This window comes from Oryctolagus cuniculus, chromosome 12 (assembly GCF_964237555.1).
Source record: "Oryctolagus cuniculus chromosome 12, mOryCun1.1, whole genome shotgun sequence".
NCBI lineage: Eukaryota > Metazoa > Chordata > Mammalia > Lagomorpha > Leporidae > Oryctolagus > Oryctolagus cuniculus.
Genome location: NC_091443.1, coordinates 43,517,438 through 43,544,839, shown reverse-complemented (window position 1 = coordinate 43,544,839; position 27,402 = coordinate 43,517,438). Strand labels below are relative to the sequence as shown.

At 48.2% G+C, this 27,402-nt stretch overlaps 1 long non-coding RNA gene across 1 annotated transcript; it reads left to right on the top strand.

Moving 5' to 3' along the window:
* The first annotated feature begins 318 nt into the window (after nucleotides 1-318).
* Nucleotides 319-19,807, top strand: LOC127483812 (uncharacterized). Its single transcript, XR_011380772.1, has 3 exons — nucleotides 319-7,494; nucleotides 10,903-11,178; nucleotides 17,144-19,807. It is a non-coding gene; the product is annotated as an uncharacterized lncRNA (long non-coding RNA).
* The last annotated feature ends 7,595 nt before the right edge of the window (nucleotides 19,808-27,402 follow it).

The window sequence follows — 27,402 nt, the reverse complement described above, 5'->3', positions numbered from 1 at the left end:
GAGTGTGTGTGTTTTTGTGTCTATGTGTGCGATGGACTCGAATTGTTTCCCTATCTTGTCTATTGTAACTAATGCTACAATGAACATGAGAATGCGGATATCTTTATAAGGTGGGGGGATTTCATTTCCTTTGGATTTACACCTAGAAGAAGGATTTCTGAAAAAGAAGGTAATTCTGTTTTTAATTTCTTTAGGAACCTCCAAATGGATTTCCATGATGGCTGCATCAATCTACCTTCCCACCAACAGTGCATAAGGGTTCCCTCTCTCCACATCACCACCAACACTTATCTTTTGTCTTTTTTTTTTTTTTTTTAGAAAAAGAGATTTATTATTTGAGAGATGCAGTGGCAGAGAGAGGAGAGACAGAGGAAGACATCTTCCATCCACTGGTTCATTCCCAAAATGACTGCAACAGCCAGGAGTGGGTCAGGTCAAATCCAGGAGCCTGCAACTCCATCTGGGTCTCTCACGTGGGTGGCAAGGGCTCAAGGACTTGGAACATCGTCAGTTACTTTCCCAGGTGCATCAGAAGTAGAGCAGCTGGGACTTGAATCAGCACCCTTATGGGGTGAGGTTGCATCACAGGCAGTAGCCCCACTATGCCACAACACTGGCCTCTCTCTTATCTTTTTGATAGTAGCCATGACAACAGGTATGAGTTGACATCTCATTGTGATTTTGGTTCCCATTTCCCTGTTGATTAGTGACAGGGCACCTCTTCGTATACCTGTTGGCCATTTTTCTATAACTTTTTTCAGAAATGTCTTTCAGGTCTTTTGCCCATTTTTAAACTGGGTTGTTTGCTTTTTCTCTTGAGTTCCTTATATATATCTGAATATTAATCCTTTATCAGATGTGTGGTTTGTAAGTATTTTTTTCTCCTAGTCCTTTAGCTGCCTTCTCATTTTGTTGATTGCTTCATTTCTATGTGGAAGTTTTTGAATTTAATGTAGTCTCCCTTGTTTATTTTTGCTTTTGTTGCTTGTAACATAATTTTATTGGCTGTAATATTTCATCATATGTATATACTGTTGACCCTCTGTTGTTAGACTTTTAGGTTGTAAATATCTTTGTAGGTTTCATTTTGGAGGTGGTTGGGATCCTATTCACAAAAATAACTTTCATAGTCAGGTATTGTTCTAAATGCTGTATTTAGCCTCATATTGTACAATAGATGCAATTATTATAGATTCAGTTATCCCCTCCCCCATTTCTCAGATGAGAAAATCAAGTCCGAGAGTGTAAGTAACTTCCTTGACATGACACAGCCTGGGTGCTCAGGCCTCTGCACCTGCCCAGCTGCCTCCTGGTCTCTCTCCCAGCAGGTGTCAGCAGACTTCCTTTGTCCTGCCACTGGTGACCATTGTCTGTGCAAAGCCTCACTGAAGACTGAGTCATATGCCCTTAGAACCCTTCTAGAGACAAATATGACCCTGGTGCCCAGTCCTCTGAGCCTCTGCAGTGCTCATGGAGTGCTGTCATGGAGCCTGCGTTTTTTTCCTACTTGGGCCGCAGAGAGATTGTGCAGCCTGGTGTGTTACCATTTCCTAACATGACAATGTCTGTGGAACAAAGTTAGCACCTGAGTTCCAGGAACCCCCAGGGTTGCCTCTGTCAAAGGAGGTGAGGTTAATCTGGACAGCCTTCATCTTCCTGTAGCAACACAGTGACTAATTTCTGCTTGAGCTTTGCTAAATCTGTTAATAAATAGAGATATTTGTCTCTGTGAGTTTCTAGACGTTCTAGCATGCTTCATAAACTCACATATATGAGAATATTATTGTATTGCCATTTTCAGATAATGTCAGATATTGTAGTCATGACTTATTATTTTTTAAAAATGTCTTTGAAAGGCAGAAAGATAGGAGAGAGAAAGAGAGAGCGAGAGCGAGAGTGGTGCGAGAGAGAGAGAATCTCCTATCTGATGCTTCACTCCCCAAATGCCTCCATGCCCCCAACAGCTGAGGCTGAACCAGCTAAAGCAGGGAGCTGGGAACTCAATCCAGGTTTCCCACGTGGGTGGCAGGATCCCAACCACTGGAGCCATCACCTGCGTTCTCCCAGGTTACATAGCGAGAAACCCAAGAGGAATCAGAAGCAGAGCTGGGACTTGAACCAAATACTCCCATATGGCATGCAGGTGTCCCAAGCAGCAGCTTAACTGTTGTGCCAAATGCCCGTCATATGAATTGTTACTCTCTTAGGGGCCTGGGGCTGTTTATTTTACTGTCCCTTTTGCAGTGAGCATTTCGGTTTTTGGTTTTCGTAGACAGTGCTGAGCTGTAATTTGTCTGAGGCTAAAGGCTTCCCTGCGGCAGCCAGGTGCTCCCCTCCTACCTCCTCACCATCTCAGACATTAATTTCCTCTTAGCCATGTTTTTGCTCTCCTTTCTGGCTCAAAGATCATTCTTGATAGAGAAGATGGAAACAATGTAGGAGCAGAGTAATTCTGCTTTCTCTGTAAGTTGACTGTGGCATCTTCCCCAAGCTGCAGGCCAGCACTTCTCTTGTCCTTTCTCTTGTTCTGAACATATTCCTGCTCTCGCCGTGGTTCTAGGGATGTATGATCCCAGCCCTCACCTCCCACTTGGCTGACTGCATTCTTTTTTTTTCCCTGCCACTCCTTTGTATCTGCTCTTGGCTGCAGTCCCTTCCTGCCTTTCTAAGTGTCCTTGCCAAATAGAATCTCATGGAGACATAGTGGTGTCTTCAATACTCACTGTCTTCTTCCTCTCCAAAAGTGTATATGAAGGGACAGTGAGCACTGAGTTATGTGGAGCCTCCAATCCTTCTATACCAGGTTCTACATGAGCAGAGTCTCTGGCCATGAAGTCAAAAGAGAATGGAGCTTTGTGTCTTACACATAGTGGTAAGCACTACAATGACAATAGCTAACCATTATGGAGTGTTTACCATGATTCAGGCACTCACACTCAGCTATAAGGTAGATCTTATTATGCATGATTACATATGGGGAGATTGAGAGAGAGGGAGGTGATGTTTGCACACCTGGAAGAGCAGGGCCCGGAGCCTGACTCAGGTCTATGCAGGCTCCCGAGCGTACTTTATCCCCCATCTCCTGCTGCCCTCTGCGTAATTCACTGACTCACCTTCTTTACTCAGGACTTGTGGAGCTCTGCTTTCCTCCTGTCTTGGGAACACAAAGTATTCAGATTCTCTTCCATGGCTCTGGCAAATCGTATGATGACAAGGTCCCATTTCACTCCAAGTGCCAGTCACTTCCAGGCTGTCATCCTGCTGGTTCTTCCTCACGGGCCAAAAATAGGACCAAGCAGCAACTCTTGGCTGCATCCTGTCCTCCTGTGACGTGAAATTGTCAGGCTCCAGTGAATCAGGAGCCCTGCTTCTGGCAGAAAGGGTCTCTGAACAGGCCTCTGCATGGTTCTTCCACCGTCCCTCAGCCTGCAGGGCACAAGGCCTGACGATGGGAGTGACAGGTGCCCCAGTTTGGTGTGCCCGAGGGGACCCAGCTCTCCCCGTCACCTCCTCCTCACTGAATGTCTCTGACACTGGAAAGATCATGCTGGCTTGAAGGCTTTCTTCAACTATGGCGTGCGTGCCACCTACTCTCCAAAAGAATGTGAAGTGGTTTACAGTAAAACATGTCTGAAACAGGACAGTGAAAGCACATTTTTCAAAGAGAGGCAGACAAGACAGATCAGAGGTCACTTGGCTTGAGTCCCTAACAAGAAGTTTTATAGCACATGAATGTGTTTGACCAGCTCCTAAGAGGAATGTCTTGCTGTGCAGGATTGGGAGAGAACGCTGCAGGTGGGAGTGGGGGTGGGGTGGGGCACTTCAAGCCTCATGGACTCATTCTGCATGGGTATTCAGTCAAGAATCTTCATTCACTCTGCTTCACCCCAGGAAGACTCGGGGGAAGGCAGCAGAGGGACAATCGCATGGGTGAGTTCTAAGTTTAGAGTGGCCAGTCTGTCCAAGGGTCAGAGGCAAGATTACTCATCATTGTCACTGACAAAGAACCACAATAAATTTAAGTTTAAATTTGAATACCTAACTCACATGCTATACGGCCACAACTGACACTATCCGTCTATCTCTCTCCGTTATTTAGAAGCACAGAAATGTTCTGAATCATAATGGGACTTTTAAAAAATTACCACATTTGCTTCAAGGGACAATTATGCTATGGCTTATCTGTTAAGCAAGATCTCCAGTGGAGAATGGATGAATGAGGAGTGAATAAATGAATGAATGCCCACATGGGCTCATACACCAGTGAATCAGGCTCATGAAACAGTTCATTCATTATGGCTGGGTGTGACCACAGGCGGCACTTCCTGCTGTGATGTAGGCTGGTGCTAGGAAAGTTCTCAATCAGATTCCCAGCACAGGACTCAGGGCAGGGCAGGACAGAGCAGGGCATAGGTGCAGAGGCACCTGTCTAACCCCTGACCAGAAGCATCCACAATGACCTTGGTAGCTTTCCATATGACCAAGTTCATTCTATAGCCTGAGGGAAAAATACAAAAGGAACCATGGTAATGGAGGGTTGGTTTGTGAATTTTTATGTCATTAGGGATGTAATAAACACTCAGAGTGACTAGGTGACTCAGGAAAGAGATTGTCTGATGTCCGTGGTAGACATTTTCCTCTTCCCTATAATTCTGTATGGGCATTTCTATAATCTATTAAATGGAATCAAAGTGCTAAAACAATGTAGAAATTGAGTATAGCCAGGTTCAGTTAAAAGCAAACAAATACTGAAATATCAAACAACAGATCTAAAACTGTTCTCTTAGTTCTTTCTGTTTTCTTAATGTGAAGACCAAGTATGTAGGTAGTTATAGAAAAGGTAGTAGTTATTTTTACAGGCAAATGCTGATTTTCTCTTGGCTATAGGAAGCCATTAAAGACAAGAATGATTAGGACAGAGAAAGTAGCATTGGTAAGTCTGCAGATGGCCATTTTTTGTCAGCTTGGAAGAGTTTAATGAGCAATAATTGTTAAAAATGTTAAGACTGGATTAAAACCTTTGAGAAGACGTTGCAGCAAAACCCAGTCTCCACAAGTGATTGTGTTGTTCATTCAATCCATCCAGTATCTGTTGGTCACTTGGTTGTCCGTCCATCCATGCACCATGCATCCATGCTTCCACCATTCATACAACACTCGCTGAGCAGCGTTATGGGCTGAATTTGCCCCCACCTCCCCCTTAATGTGTTGGAGTCCTAACTCAGTCCCTCAGAATGTGATGTATTTGGAGAGGGTCTTTAAAGAGGTAATTAAGTGCAAATGAGATGATTAGGATGGGCCTGAATCCAACCGGACTTGTATCCTGGTAGGAAGAGGAGATGTGGACAGATGAAGGCAGGAGAGAAGAGGGCCATCTGCAAGCCAAGGTCAGAGACCTCAGAAGAAACCAGCACTGCTGACACCCTCATCTTAGAAGTCCAGACTTGTCAGGCAATAACATTCCTATGCTTTAGGCCATCTAGTCTGTAGTAGTTGATTATCGTGGCCCTAGGAAATGAATGTGAGCAATTTCAGTGTAGGAAGGAAGGAGGCATCACTTCTGTTTTTGAGGAGCTCCAGCCTACTAGATACAGAACTCTGCTAGATGTTGGGAGAACTATAAGATTAGAGTGCTGAATCAGATAGTTAGGTATGTGAGATCTTAAAATTCTGTAAAACCTACGCTCTTTCACTGATTTGAGTATAGGACTAGGATTAGCATGCACCTCCATGCTAATTCTAACCATAAAACGTTTAGAGGGTGGGGTCAGATGGGAGTTGGTAAAATTTGTTTCAGCCATAGGACACCCTGAAGAGTTGTGGGTGGTAATGCTTTGGTTTTTTTTTAATTCATGAGGCATCATTTAGCTATAAAGCAGTCTTTAGAGCATGTTTGCTGCTCTAAACTCAACAGGAATCTCATTTTCACAATCAGATCCTCTTTTCATGGCCGATCCACGTTTTCCCAGCTCACATGGCTTCAGGTGAGCTCCAGAGGGAGCAATAGGGGCAGGGACAGCAGGGACAGCTGGCAGCCTGGCTCATTTGTATGTTGTTTGCACGATATCTACCTACAAGGCTGGCGCCACGACTTATTAAGCTAATCCTCCACCTGCTACGCCAGCACCCCAGGTTCTAGTCCCGGTTAGGGCACCAGATTCTGTCCCGGTTGCTCCTCTTCCAGTCCAGCTCTCTGCTGTGGCCCAGGGGGGCAGTGGAGGATGGCCCAGGTGCTTGGACCCTGGCCCTGCATAGGAGACCAGGAGGAAGCACCTGGCTCCTAGCTTTGGATCGGCGCAATGCGCCATCCGTAGCAGCCATTGGGGGTGGTGAACCGACGGAAGGAAGACCTTTCTCTCTGTCTCTCTCTCTCACTAACTCTGCCTGTCAAAAAAAATATATATGATATCTACCTACAGGGAGCAACCAGCCCAGGCCACAACGCATGGCTTGAACCAAGGAGGAAGACTTGAAGTCAGGCCCTATGGCTGTTGGAGTTGAGCGTAGTCACACTTTTTTTTTTTTTTTTTTTAATAGCATGAGCCAAACCACAGACATAGGATTTTGAAAGCTCTAGGGGCCTTTGGATATTGTCTACTGAAAGCCTTCATTCTATAGATTGGGAGCAAGAGACACAGGTTAAATGTTAAGTGAGGAGCCTAAGGTAAAAAAGCCAGTTAGCAGAAATAGGGTGAAGACCCCTGTCTCTTGTTCGCTCTACAGCTGTCTTGTCTGCCACTATACGTTTGGGAAATTTGCATTCCAGAGCTAATTCCCTCTGTAGTTCAGGTGCATTGTTGCTGACTGGAGAGTGCTGTCTCTTCCTGGGTGTCCGTCTAAACAGCTGCACTTCCTATCAGTGTGAGATACACAGTCAAGTGAGTCTAGCCCTCTTTTCCTGCTCAAAAATAGAACTGTTTATTTTTAAATTTTAAAATGTCTATTTATATTTAGTTGAAAGGCAAAGAGAGAGAGAGAGATTTTATATCTGCTATTCACTCCTCAAATGCCCAAAAACAGCTGGGGCTGAACTAAGCTGAAGCTGGGAGCTAGGAACTCAAACCAGGTCTCCTTCATGGGCAGGAGGGACCCTTCTAGTTGGGCCATCACCTGCTACCTCCTAGGGTGTGCATTAGTAGGAAGCTGGAACTCTCCAGACAGTGTATTCATAGGAAGCCAGGCCTCAAACCAGAGTCTGGTATGGGATGAAGGAGTGCCAAGTGACTTCTTGACTGCAATGCCAGACACCTGCCCCTAGAGCTGTTTATGAATTTAATGAATGTGGAAGAAATGGGAAGAAGACACGCGTATGTATTTGGTACCAGCAGTGTGGCAGGCCATTGCTGGCCTTTAACAACAACTTCTGTGTGGGAAAACTGAGGGTTGAAGGGATTACCTCTCCTCCCCTTGATCTCACAGTACCCATTGACAGCTTCAGGGTTTTTTCTATTGTAGGAACTGCACTTCTTCCAGAATGCTGCACTCCTTCCTTCAGTAAGTGTTATCCGTGTTGTGCTGTAAGATATTTCTTTTTCTTTCTTTCTTTCTTTCTTTTTTTTTTTTTTTTTTTTTTTTGACATGCAGAGTGGACAGTGAGAGAGAGAGACAGAGAGGAAGATCTTCCTTTGCCATTGGTTCACCCTCCGATGGCCGCCACGGCTGGTGCTCTGCGGCCGGCACACCGCGCTGATCCGAAGCCAGGAGCCAGGTGTTACTCCTGGTCTCCCATGGGGTGCAGGGCCCAAGCACTTGGGCCATCCTCCACTGCCTTCCTGGGCCACAGCAGAGAGCTGACCTGGAAGAGGGGCAACCGGGACAGAATCCAGCGCCCCGACTGGGACTAGAACCTGGTGTGCCGGCGCTGCAAGGCGGAGGATTAGCCTAGTGAGCCATGGCGCCGGCCGTGTAAGATATTTCTAATTGTTAACATCTAACTTTTCCTGTGCAGTCACTTCTATTGCAGCACAAAGTCCCTCTCCAGGCTAAAGTAGAACAAGGTCGCTGTTCATTCATTTTGAACCCCTTTGGGCCAGGAATTCGCCCAGGATTCTGAACGTTGGCCATTGGAAGCAGCTCTCAGTAAACCTTATAGGAGGGGAGCCTCATGGTCTCACGGGTCCTCTTCTCTCACTTCTCAGGCCCACCTTCCTTTACAGCTGAAATGTGGTTCCCTGCCATCCAGAAATAAAAAGTGTCTTGTGGTCAGCTCTCTGTGTGCTTACATGCACTGCATTTTGTCTTTTACTTCATGCACAGATGAAACAGAAGGAGCACAGTGATACACAGAGCGCCAGTCTGGCTCACTTAGATTCTGTCTGTGGAGTTTCCTTTTCCATGGAGCTAATATTTACTGAGCGCTGATATCCCAGGCACCATATGGTGTCCTAGGCACCATTCTAAGCCCTCTCTATGAATGGTCTCCTTTAAGACTTGAGGTCACCTTATTTTGCACCTGTTTTACAGAGGTGTACACTGTTGCTCAGGGAGTTCACAGCTCAACCTATTCATACTACCATCAAGAAGCAGAGCCTCGCTTCGAAGCCAGGCTGTGGGTGCAAACCCCCAGAAGCTTTCAAACCACCAGGCACGCTGCCTCCTGACTCTTTGTTTCTTTGTGCATTTCTCTAGTTTGGAGGTTCTTCTCCACTTGCCTATTTATTTTCCATAATTCTTGCTCTCAGGACAGATAATTTCCAAGGTCCTTTCGAGTATTGAAATTCCATGACTGATTAAAGTTGTAATTTATGTAGTTTGATTAATTTGCTCTAATGCCCAAGTTCATTCATAATGTTAATTTCCTTACTGGAGGCTCCAACAGCTTTTTAATTTACTTACAGATCTCTGTCTGATGTTAAAGGAATCCTGCTGCTTTTTCTGGAATAACATTCAAAACCCCAATTTTAAAAAATGTAAGGTTTAAAAAAAACATATCTGAAAGGAGTGTACCATGCACACAGCCTACCAATTTTCCATATGGACCAAAATAGTCATTTTAAGCCCCTGTTCTCTTGGTCGATTCCCCCTGGTCTTACAGATGCAGTGCTAATTGCTTGCAGCTTTAGTGCCTTTACAACATGAGGTAACAATTGCAGTGCCGTAGGCTTGAGTGCTGCATTTGTTAGACATGCCAGACCCGGAACCGCTGTTGGCTCCTTGGGATGTGAATCCACACAGAGGCTAGCTCATGTGCACTCAGGAGGGCTCCCAGAGAGCCTCCAGACTCAGGGTGCCAGCCAGTGATGCCTGCTTCCATAGCCAGGACACCCCCTGGTCAGGCTCAGCAGGACTGGGGGCAGCCCTCCTGCACCAGGACAGGCATCTGGGTCCTTCTAGTCCAGCTGTGCTTGTTGGACGACGGCTCCGGAAGTGACGCTTTTTCTCAGACCTACCAGTTGGGCTAGCTCCAATCGTCTGAGCAGCTCTTTGCAGCTGAAGGCGGACTCCACTTGGGACACATCTAAAAAGCATGCATTGGAACTGGATTGAGAAAACAAGGAGACCAGAAAGGCTGGAGTTGGCAGGTTTCTACAATCACATGTGTAATTTGGGAGCCATGGGGCATAACTTTGGACACTCTCTTGTCCTTACCTTGCTTTGCATCTGGTCTGGAGTTGTGGTCCTTGGAGTCAGGCAAGCCTGCCTTCCATCCAAGCTCCGATCTTAATGGCTGCATGATAGTGAGGCTGTCACTTGACCTCCCTGAACCTTAGCTTTCTCATGTGTAATTGGGATGCTGCACCACCTTCGCAGGTCCGTCGAGAGGACAACACATGATGCAGCCGCTGAAGCTCCCTAGGCACCGGTGCTCAGCTGTGCAGCCACCACCCAGTGCCCAGCTACAGAAGCTCTTTGCACTGCCTACCCCAATGGGACAGCTCCTCCAGAGAAACATGGTTCATGCAAGCTAGCATTGGAACAACACTTACCCTAATGTGCACCATGCAAGGCATGTGTGCTGTTTTTTTTTTTTTTTTAAGATTTATTTATTTATTTCAAAGTCAGAGTTAGAGAGAGGAGAGGCAGAGAGAGAGAGGACTTCCATCCGCTGGTTCACTCCCCAATTGGCTGCAACAGCTGGAGCTGCACAGATCCAAAGCCAGGAGCCAGGAGCCTCCTCCCAGTCTCCCACGTGGGTGCAAGGACCCAAGCACTTGGACCATCCTCCACTGTCATCCCAGGCACTCGAACTGGCACCCATATGGGATGCCAGCATTGCTGGAAGTGGCTTTACCTGCTACATCACAGCACTGGCCCTGCATGTGTGCTTGATGGAGGGGATATTAAATCTAATTTTTAAATCATATTTTATGGGGCTAGCGCTGTGCCATAGCAGGTAAAGATGCCGCCTGCAGTGCCAGCATCCCATATGGGTGCTGGTTCAAGTCCCGGCGGCTCCACTTCCAATCCAGCTCTCTGCTATGGCCTGGGAAAGCAGTAAAGAATGGCTCAAGTCCTTGGGACCCTGCACCCACATGGGAGACCGGGAAGAGGCTCCTGGCTTATGTTTTGGGTCGGCACAGCTCTGGCCATTGCAGCCATCTGGGGGGTGAATCGGGAGGAAGGACCTCTCTCTCTCTCTCTCTGCCCCTCCTTCTCTCTCTGTGTAACTCTGACTTTCAAATAAATAAATAAATAAATCTTTAAAAAAAAGCATATGTATGTACAGTACATCATTATCTATAGTCATCCTACTTTGCAATAGAATGACTGAACTTCTAACTCCTATCTAACTGTAACTCACACCGCTGACCAGCCTTTCCCCACCCCTCCCTCCTTTCCACTCCCTGCAGCAGCTGATAACCATCATTCTGCTCACAACTTCTTTGAGATCAACAATTTTAGATTTCACAGTTTCTGAATGATTTTTATGTAGTTTATTTTATTTTATTATTGTGTTTCCAGAGATTGAGTGACCCCTGCTCCTAGCCCCCACTCCCTGGAAGAACAATAGCAGCAAGCAAACAGGACTTGCCTTCCAGAGACTACACAGTGCCTGCGGTCCGTTTCTCCTATGCACCTGCTCCTGTGACTGCAGCATGAGCTAGAACGCTGGGGTTGGAGAGTCGCAACAGGTCTGTGTCAGAAGTGGAGAGACAGCAAGGGGTGTCTTCCAGGGAACTGCTTGGGGACACCTGGCAGTGAGAGGTCCTCCTGTGCACATGGAAATCAAGTTCCCAGGTAAGTGCCTGTAAGGCATTAGAACTGCCCAGCACGTGGTAAGCCAGTGATGTTGCATAGCCTGAAGCACGTTAGTTATTACCGCTACTGCTATTATCACAGGCGTGTTCCAAGACTCTGTGATGTGGTTCCGGTTGTCATTCCTGAATAATCTCCCATCTTTCATTATGCAGGGTGGTTTCTGGAATGAGCCAATGAAGGAGAGATTTGACCACCTCAGGACTGATTCCCCCAGACTCTGCATATGCCTTATTTTCCCTAAATTGCCACGATTAGCTGGCTCCAGCGGGGTCTCTAATTTACCTGATCGTTGCTGCCTCGTGGGCACCGCCGGAGGGAGGAGCACGTTGTGGCGCCGCGGCCTGACTCAGGCGAGGCGCGGCCAGACTGCGCCGGCCCACACTTTTGCCTCAGCACTCCACTTGTAAGAATGCATATTGTGGTGGCAGTCTAGGGCCAGAGGGACATTTTGGACAAAGTAAGCCCCTGGTCGACAGACCCAGGTCTGGATAATTTAAAGCTCGGGTGAACTGGGGCAGAAAGAGCCCAGAATATGCAGGTCTGAATCTTGGCTGGGGACACATGGAAGGCTAAAGGCGCCAGACGGCTGGCCTCTCTCCAGGTGTTTACCACCGTGGTGCTGAGGGCTGGCCAGCCAAGGGGCTCCCTACCCCGCCCCCTCCCCACGTCTCATATTTTCCATCTGCAGGGAGGGTGCTGAGACCCGCGAGGCAGGAAGCAGACCCTACTGTACCAGCTGAAGACACTGGGTTTTACAGCAGATGATCTCTCTGCCCATGTCAGGGCTGGCCTTGGACTTTGAGTCCCAGCCTCACCCAAGTCTGCCTGGGTGTGGCCTTTGTTCCTGAAATCCTTGCTCCTCAGGAGTGAAGACAGCCTGAGGCTCCCGGTTGTGTCTTCAGGAAATAGAAAAGCTTCCGGCAGCCAAGAACTCGGGTTTCCTCCCTGCCCCCACCCCTTTCTCTTGCAGTGCCCAGGCTGCCTGGCCTGCTTGGATGTCACAGACCTAGCTGTGGGCCTCCTGCAGGACCCCTGAGGCGTGCAGCTGGTGGTCCCTTAGGCTGCACATGTCTGAGTGCACCTCCCAGAGGGAGAGCATGTGCTGGGGCCCCCACTGCCAACACCACTGATGCACCTGCTTTGCAGGCAGTGACAGTTGTTCAGGCTGGCTTGCTCTCCCGTCTTCCTGCAGCCTGCTGTCACATGGCATGCTGAGCCCAGAGTCCAGTCAAGCCTCTGGTGCTGTTGCAAGCTCACAATACTGCAGGGGCTAGATGAGAAGTTTCTCCCATTCCTTCCCCTCCCCTGACACCTCTGCATCCGACTAGAGAAGTTCCTTCCTCAGGTGAAAGGACAGCATCTTGTAACTGTCATTGCTTCCCTTCCTGCTGCCGGCAGCCAAGTCGGCTGGAGGACAGAGGGGCGTGGAGGCCAGGAGGGCGGCGAGGGGCATGCGCAGGCACCCATGGGGTGGGCCCAGGAGGCTGGCACACTTGGCAACACCGCCAGGCTCTGGTTTCCCTCCCATGTGCCCGAACCTGCCCGGACGGGCTGCTCTACTCGTCCCCCAGCCTGACCCTGCACAGCGGCTCAGGGGCCACACTTAGGGTCTGTTGAGGGGTTCTCTTGGATCTGTCCAGGGGGCACACTGAAGAGGCTTTTCATGTAGGGATCTCACACCCATAGGCAGCTTCAGATTTGGGTTTTTAAGTGTTTATTTCCAGGATCTGGCGTTGTGGTGTAGTGGGTTAAGCTGCCACTTACGATGCAGGCATACCATCCTGGAGTGCGGTTCAAGTCCTGGCTGCTCTGACTCCCATCCAGCTTGCTGCTAATGCTCTTGGGAAGGCAGTGGAGGATGGTGCCCATATTTGGGCCCCTGTCACCATGTGGGAGACCTGGGTGGAGTTCCTAGTTCCTGACTTTGGCCTAGCCAAGTCCTGACTGTTGTGCCCACTTGGAGAGTGAACCAGCAGATGAGGATCTGTGTGGATGTGTGTGTGTGTGTGTGTATCTCCCTCCCTCTCTCTGACACTCAGAGATGTTCATCAGCTTTAAACTTACGTCTGCCTTTAGTACATGGCCCACAAATTTTTAAAATTAATTCTGTGATTATTTGCAAATTGAATGCTTACACTCTTTTGTATACATTTTTGAAAACTTTTTGTTTCATTTATTTTTAAGAGAGAGATCTTTCATCGGTTGATTCATTCCCCAAATACCTGCAACAGCCAGAACTAGACCTGGTTGAAGCCAGGAAGCTAAAACTCAGTTTGGATCACTTGCATGAGTGGCTAGGACCCGAGCACTTGGGTCATCACCTGGGGCTTCCCAGGGGCATTAGCAGGAAGCTGAGATCAGAAGCAGAGCCAGGACTTGAACCCAGAGACTCCAGTATGGAACGTGGGCAACATCCTAACTGCTGCTCCAATGCCTGCCCCTGATTTTATGTTTTGAAAGCCTTAATTTGCCCAATGGAAACTTCTGAAGTCCACTACAGTGTTTGCATCCCTGTTTGAACGTTTACTTATTGTAGCATACCTGAAACCTCAGAGAAAGGAAGTGCACTGGCTCCCCTTGACCTCGGAGCTGCCAGTTGGCCACACCCTTCTCAGGGGACTGTGGGAAACAGCTGTTCTCTTCCCACACTGTCACTCTCCAACCTCAGAAAATCTAAGGCTCCATTCCCTGTTGCTGTCCAGTTGCTGGGCCCTGTCCCTTTATCCAGAGCGGGTTTTTCTCCTCCCCCCGGGCGGGCTCCTCCCTGACTGGCTTAAAGCTCCGGTCTGGCCAGCATGGGGGAGATGCTTGCTAATAGTCTTGAGTCCTTTCCCTGAGAGTGGGCTCAGCCTTGGAGTCCTTCCTGCGTTCTTCTCCCCTGGGTACGTCAAGAGCTCAGAAGCTGTAGTGCCCGGATCTGCAGGGCATGTCCCTTCACGCCCGTGTTTCTGAAGTCAGAATCTTGCGAGGTTTTCTTAGCCACTCCCTCCTCTTTCCTGATTTAACCGCAGAGATGAGCAGGGCCCTGGTTTTTGCTGGAGAGAAATTGGTGTCTGAAATGAATTGAGGAAGATAGCAAAGCCACAGAAGCCACATGGAATTGCTTTTTGAAAGCTGAAAACAGAAACAAAACTGATATTTCTAGCGCCCAGCCCAGCCAAAGGAGCCCAGAGCCCTGTGTGGTTTCTTCTAGCCCCTGGTCTACAGTTACTGTGCCCTCAGCAGGAAGCTGCCCTCTGTCCTCTTAAACTCGTGAACCGCACAAGCATTGAATGGCTGTGTGTGCGAGTATACGGGTGAGGCAGTCGACTGCAATGATTGGGACCACATGCTCTGGAATCAGCCAGGCCTGAGTGCCGATCCTGACTTTCGCTGTAGGATCGTTAGCCAGTTGTTTAATTTCTAAGCTGTGTTTTCTTCATTTGTGAAGTGGAGATAATAACAGCTCTATCATGGAACTGTTGGGAGGACAAAGCGCAGTGATACGGCCCTTCCTTTAGCTCAGTGCTTGGCTCCCGAGCCCTCAGTGACTGGTAGCTAGGCGAGGTGAGGTGAGTGAGCAGAGTGCCTTGGGTGCAGAGATGGAGGAGGTACCCGCTCTTAGGGTTGTGCAGATTGCACTGTGCAGTTGTGGTCTTACACTCTAGTGAGTTCCCAGGGAATTCCAAGCTACATAAGGCCTGGTCCTTTCTCTCAGGGAACACGGGGTCCATGGCGGGGAAGGGAGAAGACTCACACATGAAATGAATCAAAGATGGGCCCCACGTGAGGATTGTCCTGAGGGAGGAAGGAGATTTGCACCTGAGGGACTCAGAGACGATGTCCTGGAAGAATAGATGAGATCTCTGGACATAGATGGGAGGTTATGGAGGGAGTGGCTTGCTCAGCGCCTCTGAAGTGAGAAACGATGCTCAGGGACTATTGAATTGGTACCCTGGCCACAGAGACAGCTAACAGGGATGGTAGGAGTTTGCATCCCAGTTATACAGGGACTTTAAATATCAGGATAAGGAGTTTGGATGATATATGGTGTTAAAAAAAAAAAGGTAGAAAGTCATAGCGTCCCCTGAAGGAGTCACAGAGTGACAACAGAAATGGTGAATACCTTTTCCATCTGAGCCCGAGAGGCCCTCGAGAAGCAGGATTTGTTGCTGCTGGCCTGTCAAAATTTAATGCAAGTCTTTATGCCTTGAGACACAAGCAGCTTGTCCATCATGCCATCCATTACCACACCTTTGCTATCCCACCCCCCAGAGAGATTCCACTTGCCAGTGTGGTGTACAGCTGTTCAGACTTCCCCATCCACAGAGAATATGGAGAGTCAAGAAAATGTAACCACAATGGAATCTTGCTGGACTTAGTATATTCTGCCATTTATTTTTTAAAGTGTGATAAAATATATAGAACATAAAATTCACCATTTTAGCCATTTCTAGTTGTTCAGTTCACAGCATTAAGTACATTTACATTGTCCTGCAACCATTGCCACCATCCATCTTCATAACTTTTTTTATCTCCCCAAACTGAAACCCTGCACCTAGAAAAACACTCACCTGTCATTCCTCCCTCCTCTGAGCCCTTCACGATCACCCTTCCACTTTTTGCCTCTATGAATTTGACTACCCTAGGTATCTCATTCAAACAGAATCAGAAAGTATTTGTTTGCAACTGGTTTATTTCATTTGCCATAATATCTTCGAGGTTCACCCATGTTGTAGGATATGTCAGAATTCTCTTCCCTTTCAAGGTTGAATAACATGCTATTATCTGCATATACCACATTTTGTTTAGCCATTTATCCATCAATGGGCACCTAGGTTGCTTCTGAGTTTTGGCCTATTGTCTACTATTTACTGTTATTTATTTTTTTTTTAGTTTATTTATTTAAAAGAAAGTGAAGAAGACCGATGTCTCCCATCTGCCAATTCACTCCCCAAAGGCCTGCAACAGCCAGAGCTGGGTCTGGTCAAAGGCAGGAGCCAGGACCCTCCATCTTGGGTCATCATCTGCCGCCTCAGGGTGCACATTAACAGGAAGACAGATCAGAAGCAGGTATTCCAATATGGGATGTGGGTATCCCTAGCGGTGGCTCAACCAGCTACACCACAACACCAACCCCTGCTATTTACTTTAACATAATGTATCATGAACATCTTTTCATGTGAGTTCCTATAGAGCCACTCCATTCTTCTTATTGGCTACCTAACATATCATTGTATGGAAATAAACATCTAGACTCACACAACCAGCTAGTGGTATAACAGGTAGTTGAACCAAATTCTTTCAGGTTCCAAAAGCTGATGGCTTTTCCCTGCTCCAGAAGATACAGGACAGGGGGGTGGGGGGAATGTACATTTGAGCCACTACATGACTGGCAAGGTGCCACACAAGTATAAAGCAGTGTGGTGACATTTGATTAGGGTCTGGGATGATTCTGATAAATGGAGTGGTGAGATTGGTTGAGTCCAGCTCCAGCTCTGATTCAGGAGTCCCACCTTGTTCCTTCCCACAACACAGTTGTTGCCAGCTCTTGGTTGACACTGACCTGGCCACCTTGCACGGTAGCTCGGGACTGGTCCCAAAGAGTGGTATCGGAACGCCACAAGGAGGCTGAGAGTTCATCTTGCCCAATCTTTTGTCTGAGGAGAGGAGGAGACAAGCCAGAGAGATGAGCCCTGGGCCTCCCTGTGAGTTTCCTCCTCTGCCCGCACCAGGAGGGTGTGGCTGCTAGCTCCATACTGTGACGGAGAGGCACCACGCTGTTTCCATCCCAGCTTGATTGGCTCCCACACACTCTATCGATGCTGGAAACTCGTGTCCCCAAAGAGCAGTGTTTTTATTGTTTATTTCCCCTGTACACATGTATTCCTCCAGCAGCCTGCCTGGTTTTATTAGAAGATATTTATGTTTTCTGATCACTTCCACATCTTTCTGTCTCTTCCAGGAATGGAAAATCAATCTGAGTGTCATTAAGAGAGTATTCCCTGAAGAATATTGCTGGCGACAGCAGATTTGTCACCCAACTCGACTTTCTTTGACTGAGCGCTTGGAATTTGTTCCACAGGGGAGGAGATCCAGTGTGAGCTCACTGTCTGAACCCAGGCCTTTGACCAGCTTGCCAACTTTTCATTCCATTGTCTCTCTGTCTTTGGCTGATCTCATCACTACACTGATTAATTAGTTTCAAACCCCTTCATATTGACCTAATGAAACTGGCTTGTTTAATTTGTGCCGGGAAATTTCTGAGAACGTTCCATTTAGACTCTGATAAGGGATTTTTTTAATGTCCTGTCAGAGACACCCCTCGGGAGAAGGGAGAGGAGGCCGTCCTTCCTGCAGGCTCTTGAATAACACAGTGCCCACGCCCATGACTGCAGGATTCTTCCGGCTGCCAGGCCTCAGTGTTGTGTTTTTTTGTTTGTTTGTTTGTTTGTTTTTGACAGGCAGAGTGGATAGTGAGAGAGAGAGAAAGGTCTTCGTTTTTGCCGTTGGATCACCCTCCAATGGCCGCCACAGCCGGCGCGCTGCGGCCGACGCACCGCACTGATCTGATGGCAGGAGCCAGGTACTTATCCTGGTCTCCCATGGGGTGCAGGGCCCAAGCACTTGGGCCATCCTCCACTGCCTTCCCGGGCAACAGCAGAGAGCTGGCCTGGAAGTGGGGCAAGCGGGAAAGAATCTGGCGCCCCGACCGGGACTAGAACTCGGTGTGCTGGCACCACTAGGTGGAGGATTAGCCTAGTGAGCCGCAGCGCCAGCCAGTGCTTTTTACAACAAGCAGATCTGCCTGTTAAATGGACATTTCTTCACCTTCCCTCACAGAAGCACATGAGACCACTGTCTTGCACCTCTAGGGGCTGTCTGCACTGGTTCTGAGCCTCAAACCCTGGCCTGGTGGGGTAGAGCCTGGCCACAGCCATAGCTACTTTACCAGGTCAGGTCCTCGCTGCTGGATCAGAAACACCTGCCTGTTTCCAGGACCTGCCTGTTTTGAGACCCCAGGAGAGGGTCTCAAAGTTGAATGTTTCTCTCCTGTCACAAAGAGAAACAGAAGAGGGTAATGGTCTAAGTGGCCTTAGATGGGAGAAGGGGATTCAGCGAGGAGCTGCCTTCTGGGGCGGGCTGCTCACTGACTGGAATGAACATTCTAATAGCTACTTTCCCAATCAGCCACCCCCTTGATGAGCTTGTTTATGTAACAGGATCAGACCACTGTCTCCAGCTAATCTCTACGCGCATATCTCCCTCAAGATAGCTTTCATACAAGTGTGTAAACATGCTCTTAGAATCTTCTTAAAATTCCCTCAAAGCCCCAGCAACCACCTTCTCCCAGCTGGAGCTGTCCAGGCAGTGGCCCTAGCACCCCCGCCCTGGTATGCAGCTTCTGGCTCGTCTCAGTCGGGCAAGGCAAGAACCGCAGCCATAAAGGAGCTCCCTGTGCACTGGGCACAGCCCGGGGAGCTGCAGCACTTGGCTGCTTCATTTGTCTTCATTAACGTGGCTTATCCCGAGGCCTTTGTCACATATTATGATTATGTGAGCTCTGATCCCCCTGGATGTGCAAACACGGAGCACTAGAAAGGCATGAGCAGGCAGCACCTGGAGAGAAGCATGTCTGTGGCTGGGGGCATGGCTCACACCATCAGTCCCTGAGGGATGGGCCGCACTGGGCTACCTGCACCATTAGCCTCAGGAGCTGAGCCTTGGGGTGATACGGGGTAGGAAGGTTGCTCCCTTGATTCCTGGCCCCAGAGCTCGCCTCTCTGTCCCCAGCCACCTCACAGACCATGTCTTCCTCTATCCTGCCTCCCCTCTTAGGGGAGTGCCTCACTCACTAGGCCCATCACCTTCATGTCATTTCTCTTGATCTCTGCCTCCATCCTCATCCCGGGGCTGGTCTTCATCTAAGGCCACCTTCATCTCGTAGCTGGATCCCTGCCATAGCCTCTTGCTTACACTCCCTACCCCCTGTCCGGTTGCCCTCCATTCTACATCTGCTGATGTCGTCCTCTCTCTAAAATGCCCATCAAGTTCCTTTTCCAGGTAAATGGTGAAACTGCTTAGGATGATCTGCAAGGCTCTTCAGCACTGGTCTGCACAGCCCTCCCCAGCTGCAGGCCCCTCATTAGCCTTATGTGTCCACTGCCACCCCCACATTTCTCCCTCTTTGGAAGTTACACTCCATCACAGTGTTCCAAAACACTTCCACCTTGGGCCTAATGGCATAGGACTGTTAGATTAAGCAGTTGCTAAGATTTAAATTCTGGGGCCTGTGCTGTGGCACAGCAGACTAAGCCTCCGCCTGCAGTGGCACCAGCATCCCATGTGGAGGCCAGTTCATGTCCCAGATGCTCCTCTTCTGATCCAGCTCTCTGCCAATGGCCTGGGAAAGCAGTGGAGGATGGCCCAACTGCTTGGGCCCCTGCACCCGCATGGGAGACCAGGAGGAAGCTCCTGGCTCCTGGCTTTGGAGTGGCTCAGCTCTGGCCATTGCAGCCATCTGGGGAGTGAACCAGTGGATAGAAGACCTCTCTCTCTGTCTCTCCCTTTCTCTGTCTGTAACTCTACCTCCCAAATAAATAAATAAAATCTTTTTAAAAAATAAAAACGCTCACTGCTCCACTTTTTCTCAGATTAAGACAAGAAACATGGGAAGCTGAACCAAGTAAAATGTCTCAGTCACAGCTGTATAAGGTAGCATCCTCCAGGGACTAACTCTTCTATTTTGAGCCATACTCAGGCCATTTCAGGTATGAGAAAAAGAACAGACAAGTCATCAGAGGACAGAAAGGGCATATGTGGGAACCCAGAGACAACCGGCTTTAGGGAGGACCCAGCTAGTGTCTCTCTCCCCCTCTCTCCCCTCTCCCTCTCCCTCCCCCTCCCTAGCTGTGCCTCTTTCCATTCTCCTATCAAGTTTCCTCTGCTTACTCTTCCTATACACAACTCAAGATGGCTGCCACATGTCAGGGTCTACATGAACTTCCAAAGTGGAACCCACCACCCATTGCAATGTGCTATTGTCTGAGAACATGGTGCTTCCAGGTCATCTCCCTGAGCCCAGCTGCACCAATCCTGGTGCCTTGGATTGGTTGTCCTGGGCTCAGAACTCTCCCACCTTCTTCCCCCCAGCCTTGACCCAAGATGGGGGTTAGAGGAGTACCCCCTCTCAGGGGCAGAAGGAGCAGGCAGTGTGTCACTGGGAGGCTGTATTAGTTTGCTAGGACTGCTGTAATGAAGCCTCACATGCTGGGTGGCCTCAACCACAGAAATGTATTCTGTCGCTTCTGGAAGCAGAAATCTGAACTCTGGGGGCTGGCAGGATGGTTTATCCTATGAGGGAGGATTTGTCTAAGCTTTTGGTAGCTCCAGGCATTCCTTGGTTTGTAGATACCATTCTCTCCATGTCTGTAAGTTTGTGTCTGTCTCAGTCTTCCCTTTTTACAAGGATACCATTCATTTTGGTTTAGAGCCCACACTAATGACCACACCTTAATTTGATCATCTGCTAAGGCTCTATTTCCAAGCAAGGTCACATGCACTGGTACTGCAAGTTCAACATCCTTTGGAGAGAGACCTTAGGTTCAAACTGAGGCTCCCACTACAGACAGAAGGAACCCCACAACCTCCAGGTAAACACAGGCCCCAGGCATGTAGCCTTTCTGTGTTGTAAGATTTTCAGGGAAAGATCATTTATACCAAGGATAGGTCCATAGCTCTGACAGCTGTTACTGTGGTCAATGATAACTGCAGTCATAATAACAATACTGTACACACTTGTGGTGCATTAGACTTGTTCAAAAGGGGAGGGGAATTGTGGACTAGCAAGTAAAGCCAATACCTGTGGTGCCTGCATTTCATGTGGGCACCAGTTTGTATCTGGCTGCTGCACTTTTTTTTTTTTTCTAAGATTTATTTATTTATTTGAAAGGCACAGAGGCAGAGGAAGAAAGAGAGAGAAAGGTCTTCCATCCACTGGTTCACTCCCCCAGATGGGCACAACGGCCAGAGCTGAGCTGGTCCAAAGCCAGGAGCCAGGAACAACTTCTAGGTCTTCCACATAGGTGCAGGGGCCCAAGGACTTGGGCCATCTTCTACTGCTTTCCCAGGCTATAGCAGAGAGCTAGATCAGAAGATGAGCAGCTGGGACTTGAACCAACACTCATATGGGATGCAGGCACTGCAGGTGGAGGCTTTACCCACTATGCCACAGCATTGGCCCTGCTGCTCCACTTCTCATCCAGCTCCTTGCCAATGGCCTGGGAAAAGTAGTGGAGGGTGACCCTACTGTTTGGGCTCCTTCCACCCACATGGAAAACCTGGTTGAAGCTCCTGGCTTTGGACTAACCCAGCCCTAGTCATTGCAGCCATTTGGGGAATGAATCAGTGGATGGAAGCACTCTCTCTCTCTCTCTTTCTCTCTCTCTCTCTGTAACTCATATAAACAAACAAATTTTTTTAAAAAAACTTAAAATATTTCACATATATTATTTTATTCCTTAGTTATATGAGGCAGGAAAAAGATTTTTGTTATATTTTTCTTTTTTTAAAGATTTATTTATTTGGAAGGCAGAGTTATAGTGAGGCAGAGGGAAGGAGGGAGAGGGGGAAAGAGAGAGGGGAGAGAGAGAAAGAGAGAGGTCTTCCATCCGCAGGTTCACTCCCCAGTTGGCTGCAACGGCCAGAACTGTGCCAATCTGAAGCCAGGAGCCAGGAGTTTATTCCAGGTTCCACACATGGGTGCAGGGGCCCAAGAACCTGGGCCATCTTCTACTGCTTCCTCAGGCCATAGCAGAGAGCTGGATCAGAAGTTGGGCAGCTGGGACTCGAACCAGCGCCCATAAGGGACACGGGCACTGTAGGCCATGGCTTTATCCGCTAAGCCACAGTGCCAGCCCCTGTTGTATTCTGTGCTTCAATTTCCTCATCTGTGAAACAAGGACAGTAACAATATGTGTCACTACGATTTGACTGCCCCCAGCAAGATTCACTCACTGTGAGGCAGTTGAAAGAGAGGAAACTGAATCCATGCTATTTGGAGGTGCGATCTCTGGGAGGTCATTATGGCGGGGCCCTAACTCAGTGGGACTGTGGTTTATAGGAAGAAGAGAGGCCTGATCTAGGACAGTCTTTCTTGCCATGGGCTGCCCTGCACCATCCCTGGGCATTTGTCGAGAGTCCTCACCAGCACAAATGACCTCATCAGATGCAGCCAGCTGATCATGAACATCCCAGCCTTTAGAACCATGAGTCAAAAAAGCTTCACCCTTTAAAAAAGTTTTTTTTTTTTTTTTTAAATCCAAAAAGGTAGAGACAGAGCTCCCATTTACTGGTTCGATCCCTAAATGGCCACAATGGGCAGGACTGGGCCAGGCTGAAGCCAAGAGCCAGGAATTCAACTCAGGTCTCCCACATCAGTGGTGGGACCCAACTACTTGAGGCATCACAGGTGCCTACTAGAGCCTGCCTTGGCAGAAAGCTGGAATCTGTAGCAACAGCTGAGACTCAAACCCAGGCACTCTGATAAAGGGCACCAGCATCTTAACTGGCATCTTAACACTAGGCCAAATGCCTGCCTCAAACCTTTGATCTTTATATATTCTTTAGTCTGTGGCATTCGGTTATAGCAACAGAAAAATGGACCAAGACATTTACTCAAAGCATTGTTGCACAGGTTAAATGCATTAAGATCTACAAAGCACTGGTGCCCTCAACCCACCACAGAGCTGGGGCTGGCCCTCTTAGCTTAGGCAGGAGGACCAGATAGGAATCTTTCCACGCCTGTCTCCTCCTCCTGTGTTTATTCTAGTTACTTGGCTAGAGGCTCTCATAATGCCATTTCTGTAAACTGTGTTTTCGTTTACTTTATTTCCTGTCAAAGTTATTTTCTTGTTACCAAAGTTAGGAAAGTATGAAGAAAACACATTTTGGGAAAAAATAATATGCAACTCTTTAAGCAGTGCTTGTAATGTCTGAAGGGCATGCAATGCAGAGAGTGAAAGGGAAAAGCCTACACACACAGTTGCATGTGTGCACACACCGCACTTAGAAGACCCAGGGCATCTGGCGGGTGGCGCGTTCCCCACCGCGACCGTTCGTCGGGCCCTTGTCTCTCATTGCCCCCTACACCTGTCCTGCCACCAGCTGATGTTTCTCTCTCCCTCCCCTGCCCCTTGCAGCCTCTTGTCTTCAGCCTGGGATGTCCTAGGTTAGGTTCGCTTGGATGAAAACTCGGGTGGAAGTGACAGATGAGGAAGTATCTCCAGGAAAAGTCGGCGGGGCATGGGATCAGGAAGGGAAGCATAGGGCAGTCTCTAACAAAGTGAGACGCTCTGGGAGACAGGAGGCCACGCCCTGTCTGCAATGGAAAGGGGTCCTGGCAACCCACGCTCGCTGGCGCTGGCGGTGAAGGCACGGCCCCACACTCCCCGGAATGGAAATTCCCAGTGTCTTCAGCGCTCTGTGAGCAGGCCTGAGGTGACCCAGGGAAGCCGGTGTCTGGAGAGGAAGGAGCCCGCTCCGTCAGGTGAGTGCGGAGCTCTTGGGTTTCTGCTCCGTGCTCCCTCGCGTCCGCGCCTCAGATACAGGGGGCCATCTTTGGGTCCTGCTGCATCGTGTCCGTGCGTCAGGTACGTGGGACGTTCTGTTCGGTGCTCAATCATGTCCGCGGCCCCGTGAGGTGTCTTTCGTGTGGGGCTGGGAGGCTTTGGATCCTTGAGGGTGGAGGGCGACTCAACAAGACCTGCTTGCCTCTCGGCTCCTCACGCGCGGACGCCATGACTCCTGGCCCAGCTGGGACATGTTTGCTGCCAACCGGGTCAGTGTTTTTTTTTTTTTTCTTTTTCTTTCTTTCTTTTTTTTTTTTTTTTTTGGTCTTAGCAAACTCAGAGGCCACGAACATAAACGCATTTTAGGCCCACCTCCTTGGCTTTTATGTGAAATTAAGGGCTAGGAGACTTTTTTTCCCAGACCAATTAAAAACCATGTCACAGGCCTGCAGTCTCCCCCTCCTTGGAGGGGCCCCTCCCCATCCCTGCGTCCTCAGACTCTCACCATCTTTCTTCTCTTCCTTCCCCTTCCTTCTGTCAGCAGCGGGCCCTGATTGCTTTATTGTATTTTTCCTGTTAATGGGTTGATAGTAGTGGGGAGACACCAAGACAGGTGGGTTGAACGGCCAGTCTGGATGGCTCTGGGGACCAGGGTTTCGCTGGAGGTGAGAAGCGAGGTGGTGAGCTAACTCCCACTAGCGGGAATGGAAAGCCAGGTGCATGGATGGAAGGGCGTGGGCGGTTCGGGAAGAACTTGCTGTGGGGCGCCGAGTGTCAGCCACAGATTTCAGAAGAGAGGACGCGTCGTCCCTCCTGAGGAAAATGGATTTCTGCCTGCGGACGCCAGGCCGGTGGAGGGGGAAGTGCTTGCTGAGGCGAGGCTGCTGGCAGCCAGCACCTGTGGCAGCGAACGGGGCCACTCACCTGCAGTGCCTGCTGGCAGAAAGGCAAGGTACCTCCTAATGGAGACTGATGAAGCCGGAACTCAGAGAGATAATGAACTGAAACAGGATTCCTCTCTGAATTCAAAGTCAGGGCTGGTGATAATGAATGCAGTTGTCTCTGTTGAGCCTAGAAGCTCTACTATGCAGGGGACTTTGTGAAATGAGGCCTCTCCTTGTAGAACAACAGATTGTAAGAGGAGGAATGTGTGTTTAAATTGCTGTTAAACTGAACTCAGAAAAGTCAAGCAACAGTCTTCCAACGCAACCGATTAATTATGCAGGCTCGGTGCTCAGGAGCTCCAAGAGGCTTGAAGGCTTCTCAACTCTTCTAGCAACCTCTGAAAGGAAACAGATGCAAAATTCCTTCTGCCATGAAGGAGCTGAAGCATTTCAGGGGCAACCTGTGACTCTCTCCGAGGCTGTTTCTCTGAAAGGAGGGACATCTCGGTGTCAGAAGCTAATGATGTAAAGAGCAAACACAAGGAGACAGAGGCTCAGATGTAAGCACTTCAGATATCTGGAGAGGTTTTCCTGGGCTAAAGGAAGGATGTCTGCAGAGTATCCCAGACTGGAGGGAAAAGTATGGTCTGGACCAGAGAGGTTTGCTTTTCAGGTTGGATATTTTATTCATTTTAAAGCTTGCTGCTTATCTTTGTCATTTGATTTTTGCATTGTCGTTCAATAATTTTAGATCATGCTTTGAATGACTGCCAATAATATGCACATTCTGTGCCTTAGAAAAATTTGTGTCAGTAGAATTTTTATAAGTCGGTCATAATTTTCATGCTTTAAGGGGGATAATAATGCCGTATATCCACAAGTTACTTCCAAAATTTACAAGGCATTTTTTGTGTTTAGAATCTCAATGTTTATGTCTTGGGAAGCAGTATTGGCTTCTCTGTTTTCCAGACGGGAAAGCTAAGATTCACAGGGATTAAAGGATGTGTTCAACCTGCTGCCTCTTCCTGGCTTCTGCTCAGAAGCTTGCAAATCTTATCTTTTTCTTTATTATGTATTTGTTGATTAAATTAATTCCCCTGGAGTAAATGTTCATTCTGCTGGCTAATTTATACACACGTGGTGGTACTTCCAATGCTTATGAGAAAAATGGAATCAAAGATAAGTTTTGAAAATTCTGAAATTCTAGCATAGGTTTTTCATAATATGGAGTATCCATGAACTTCTTTAAAAAGATTTATTTATTTATTTGAAAGGCAGAGTGACATAGTGAGGAAGAGACAAAGATCTCTCCCCAAAGCCTGCAACACCTAGGGCTAGGTCAGGCCAAAGTCAGGAGCCAGGAACTCCATCTGAATCTCTTACATGGGTGGCAGGGGCCCAGGTAATTGGGCTTCCTTCTGAGGCACATTAGCAGGAACCTGGATCAGAAGCAGAGTAGCCAGGACAACCCAGAATTCTGATACGGCATGCCCAAATGGGATGCCAGTGTTGCAAGCAGTGGCTTAGCCTGCTGGCCACAACACTGCTCCCCCAACCCCTGATTACAGGGTTCTAACACAGATTCACTAGAAAGAAATCATCACAAATTAAGTTCATCTCCATTTTTTATTTTTTATTCCCATTTAAGCCATTTTAAATTTAAAGGCCAGGGCAATACATTCGGATTTTAGGAGGCTGTTGGGCAGATTTTTTCATGATATCATCTGAGACAATTGGAGAAACGTGAGTTGTATTAAGGAATAAATAGATTTGTTTGGTTGACTACTAGAGTGAGATGAGTTGGTGCTAAAGTGGAAAATTAGAAGAATTGCCCATTTCTTTTCAGCTCTTGTCAGGCACAATGGAGATACAAAGATGAATAACACAGGGCTCTTGCCTTCAAGAGTTTAGCACGGAAAAAAGAGACATAAACAACTTGTTAAGGCTTTATGAGAGGGTTGTGCCAGGGGCCCATAAGAAATATGGCGTGGCTGAGGAGAGCCACTGGAGCAGGGGTGGACACCGTCCTGGCACTTACTGCTGTCAGCTGTTGCCTACACTCTCTTAGAGACCAGATTACTGTTTGGAAGAAGGTTGAACCAAACAGACCCGATTTCAGCTTCCCTTCAAATGCTGAGGTCCTGAGTTTGCATGTGGTTAAATATCAACAGCTGGTCTCAGCACAACCACGCCTGCTTGGAGCTCTAAGCTTTCAACTCAACAGCTGGACTAGGGTGGAAGCTAACTGCTGTGGGGGACAATGGAGTGGGCTTTACTGGAAATTGCAGCCACACTAGAGTTAAAGGAAGGTGAATCAGAGTTTGTTAGCGTGTTTAGATTATTAGGCTCCTCATACAATGGAATGTATTTGCGTATTCAAATATTACAAAAGTGTCCAGGGGTTACAGAAACCTTGTGGTCTAGCAAATCAGAGCTAGTTATGTGGGTGGGAGGGCCTCCATTCAGAGGAATTGCATTTATGTCAGAAGAGAGCAAAAGACCTCCATCCTCTCTTTATTTCAAGCCATTGAAAAGACTGATGCTGTTTTTTGTAAAACAATGTGAGATATCTGTTAACATTTGTAAGAAATATTTCTATAATACCACCTCAGGATTTGAAACCACCCTGGATGAGACACATCTTAAGTCTGAAAATCCTAATAATGTCAACCTTGCTTCCTGTGCAGAGCATGGCTTAAAATGAAATATGAAGTCATTGAGTCATTGAAATACCTGGAAACCATTCCCATTGGACGAGGAAGGATTTATTA